The sequence below is a fragment of the Amblyraja radiata genome, chromosome 26 (genome assembly GCF_010909765.2).
Source record: "Amblyraja radiata isolate CabotCenter1 chromosome 26, sAmbRad1.1.pri, whole genome shotgun sequence".
Lineage (NCBI taxonomy): Eukaryota > Metazoa > Chordata > Chondrichthyes > Rajiformes > Rajidae > Amblyraja > Amblyraja radiata.
The window spans coordinates 36,726,866-36,731,181 of NC_045981.1; positions in this window are offsets into that span (position 1 = coordinate 36,726,866).

A 4,316-nucleotide genomic window follows, 5' to 3' on the forward strand; every position below is an offset into this window, starting at 1 on the left:
TGTCCACTGCAAGGTAGCGGGCGCGCCTGCGCAGCTCCCGTGCCCGTGCAGGGCACTGAGCGTGCGCGGCAACTGTCACTGCGCGCGAGTAACGGCAAAGCGCGTTCCCGCCGCCCACCATGTTGGTAATGGAGCCGTGGCTGCCCGCCCACCATGTTGGTAATGGAGCCGTGGCCTCTAGCTCTGTTGGTAAAGGAGCCGTGGCTGCCCGCCCACCATGTTGGTAAAGGAGCCGTGGCTGCCCGCCCACCATGTTGGTAAAGGAGCCGTGGCTGCCCGCCCACCATGTTGGTGAAGGAGCCGCGGCTGCCCGCCCACCATGTTGGTGAAGGAGCCGCGGCTGCCCGCCCACCATGTTGGTAAAGGAGCCGTGGCTGCCCGCCCACCATGTTGGTGAAGGAGCCGCGGCTGCCCGCCCACCATGTTGGTAAAGGAGCTGTGAGATATCTTACCCCTCACAGAGCCGTGGCTGCCCGCCCACCATGTTGGTAAAGGAGCCGTGGCTGCCCGCCCACCATGTTGGTAATGGAGCCGTGGCTGCCCGCCCTGTTGGTAATGGAACAGAGGCTGTCCCGCCCACCCTGTTAGTAATGGAAGGTAGACACAAAATGCTGGAGTAACTCAGCGGGACAGGCAGCATCTCTGGAGAGAAGGAATGGGCGACGTTTCGGGACGACACCCTTCTTCAGACTGATATTGGCGTTGGCGGGACAAAGATAGAATGTAGACGGAGACAGTGGGACTGGTGGGAGAACTGGTTGGGGGGGGAGAGAGGTTATGAAGTCAATGTTAATACCGCTGGGGTGTAAACTACCCAAGCGAAATATGAGGTGCTGGAACTCCAATTTGCACTGAGCCTCACTCTGACAATGGTGGAGGCCCAGGACAGAAAGGTCAGATTGGGAATGGGAGAGGGAGTTGAAGTGCTGAGCCACTGGGAGATCAGGTAGGGTACGACAGACTGAGCAGAGGTGTTGGGCGAAGTGATTGCCGAGCCTGCGCTTGGTCTCGCTGATATAGGGGGGTTGCACGTAGGTCACTGGGTCATAGGGCTTGACGCACGGAGCATCTCAATCCATCTGGAGGACATCCGTAACTTCCGGTATATGTTATTAATGCAAGAAACGCATACTTTCCTACCTGTTAAAAAACGGCAAAATGTTGAATTTTTGCGCTGTATAAAATTGTGGAAGTCGGGGTAAGTGTGAGAGACATGTACCCAACTTCAGAATTCCAAAAGTGAAGCGAAATGAAGGTAAAGAGAAGCGAGAGCTGAAGGGACAACAGCTAAAGTGCTTGGCGAACATTGGCCGTGCAGATATCAGAATTGGAAATATTGGGAATTATCGCGTTTGCTCACTGCATTTCATCAACAGTAAGGCATTATTTGTGGTTTTTCTTGATTCCTTTGGTATCTAAAAAGTCTCAGAAGTGATACATCTAGCTGTAAAATTTGCTTCAGAGGAGTTTTCTTTTTGTATGTAAAAACCCACTTGAGAACCATGGCGATTTTTAAATTTTACAGCCAGATTTATCACTTCTGAAACTTTTTAGATGCCAAAGGAATCAAGAAAAAACACAAATAATGCCTTAGTTGATCTTCTTCTTATCGAGTCCACACACAAGATTAGAAGTTGTTCAGCCAGAGCTGAACACACTTCTCGGCATCTGCACAATGGTGTCTGTCTTGCACTTCTTGTGCGTCTTGTGCGTGGTGGTGGAAAGATTGGTTGAAACAGGGCCGCGACGTGAACGCTCTTTCCTTGACCCCCCTTAGTTGATGAAATGCAGTGAGCAAACGGCCAATGTTCGCCAAGCACTCTGGCTGTTGTTGTCCCTTCAGCTCTCGCTTCTATCTACCGTCATTTCTCCTCACTTTTGGAATTCTGAAGTAGGCTAAATGTCTCTCACGCTTATCCCGATTTCCATAATTATATACAGCTCAAAAATTGACAATTTCGGCGGGTTTTAATGGGCCCGCTAAGCTGGAAACAATGGTAAGTGCTTACCTACAGTTCATCGCGTGTACTCCACTTGGCATAGCGTAGCAACAGTATGGGTCATGGGTCGTGACCCGACTGCCGTGAAACCTCCCTAGAGAGGAATTCTGGTTCTGGTTGATTACTGCGCAAACCTCATAAGTGGTTATCTCGCGCAGTTGACACCTGGAACAGCGGATACAGTAGATGAGGTTGGAGGAGGTGCAAATGAACCTCTGTCTCACCTGGAAAGGTCCTTGATTGGGTCCTTGGATGGAGTCGAGGGGGGAGGTAAAGGGACAGGTGTTGCATCTCCTGTGGTTGCAGGGGAAAGTACCCGGGGAGGGGGTGGTTTGGGTGGGAAGGGACGAATTGACCAGGGAATTACGGAGGGAACGGTCTCTGCGGAAAGCAGAAAGGTGTGGAGATGGGAAGATGTGGTCAGTAGTGGGATCCCGTTGGAGGTGGGGAAAATGTCGGAGAATTATCTGCTGAATGTGATGGCCGATGGGGTGGAAGGTGAGGACAAGGGGGACTCTGTCCTTGTTACGAATAGGGGGAAGGGGAGTGAGAGCGGAGCTGCGGGCTATCCAGGAGACCCTAGTGAGAACCTCATCTATAATGGAAGAGGAGAACCCCTGTTCCCTAAAGAACTAAAGCACTGCCAAGGCACTCTGATGCTACATAACTCCAGAACCAAATAATTGAAGTCTTTACTGCAAGCTGATGGATAATTATCAAGATAATTGTTTTATTTTCCTGGCATTGGTGAGATTGCACCAGGATTGAAGAAAAAAAGACCACAATTGCTGGTTAGAGTCTGAAGAATATGACTACAAAACAGATCAGTGTGTCCATATACCATTATATACGTAAATCCACACATGAATAAATAAACTGATAAAGTGCAATTATGCAGAATAGCTGAGTCAAAAATAATATTAGGAGTAGCAAATATGTTCGTTCAATAAGGTCTGTAAAATGGAGTGTCTTACAGAATGAGGGAGTGAAGCAGATTTAGAGAAGTGATGTGGATATTTCAAAATATTTATCACAATCCTCTTCACGGTTCACCACACTTCCAAGTTAGGTATTATCTGCAAATTTTGAAATTGTGCTCTCCCGGTCAATAGCTAAGTCATTAACATACAGTATATTTGGTCATTAACATACAGTATATTTGGTCATTAACATACAGTATATCAAATAAAGCTAAAGATAGACACATAAAGCTGGAGTAACTCGGCAGGACAGGCAGCATCTTTGGAGAGAAGGAATGGGTGATGTTTCGGGTCGAGATCCTTCTTCAGACTGAAGACAGCAGTGGGAAACAACACTGTTTACCTTATACCAATACATAGAACAATTGTTCAGCAAAACCCTTTGCTTCTTATCCTTAAGAAAATGTTATATTAATGCTGTCACCGACTCCACTTTTCCACATGCAATAATTTTGCTCACCATTCTTTCGTGACGTGCATTTTGAAAACACAAAGTTATGGCTAATACAATTACTACCTCATGACCACAGCGAACTATGATTAATCCTGATCTCTGTCTGGTATTCTGTGACTGAACTTTTTTTTTGTGGTGTTCTGGTTTCCTTCCACATTCCTAAGAAATGTAGATGGTTAGATTTTTTGAACCGTGCAGAGGATTGTGATAAATATTTTGAAATATCCACATCACTTCTCTAAATCTGCTTCACTCCCTCATTCTGTAGGACACTCCATTTTATAGACCTTATTGAACGAACATATTTTCTACTCCTAATATTATTTTTGACTCGCCTATTCTGTATAATTGCATATGATGGTTGGAACATATTTATATATTTATCGCACAATATGGATGCAAGTTTTATTGATTGAATTCATGCATACAAGATCAGAATTTATTGCCCCTCCTTAACAGTCATTAAAATGCTGATGACCGGTCACCTCCCTGAATCACTGCAGAGCATTGGTGAAGGTACTCTCATGGTGCGTGTCAGGTGGGGAGTCCCAGGTTGTCAATCAAGGAGCATGGAATCACTATAGCAGGAAAGGATGTCATAGAGCCTGCTCTCTGTCCCATTTCTCTGCTCCTTTCCCAAAATCCTGTAAATCTTTTATCTTCAAGTAATTATCCAATTGCCTTTTGAAAGTCACAGTTCAATGTTCACTGCCACATTTTCAGGTGTTATCAGGATCATATGCACTTATTGCATTTAAAAACTCTTCCTCATGACTCTTAATCTTTTCCTAGTCAATTAAATGTCTGATTCTTGACCCTTAAATTAATGAGAACGTTCTTTTTCTATCCCTATGTAAACCTGTCAACATTTTAATCAAATCC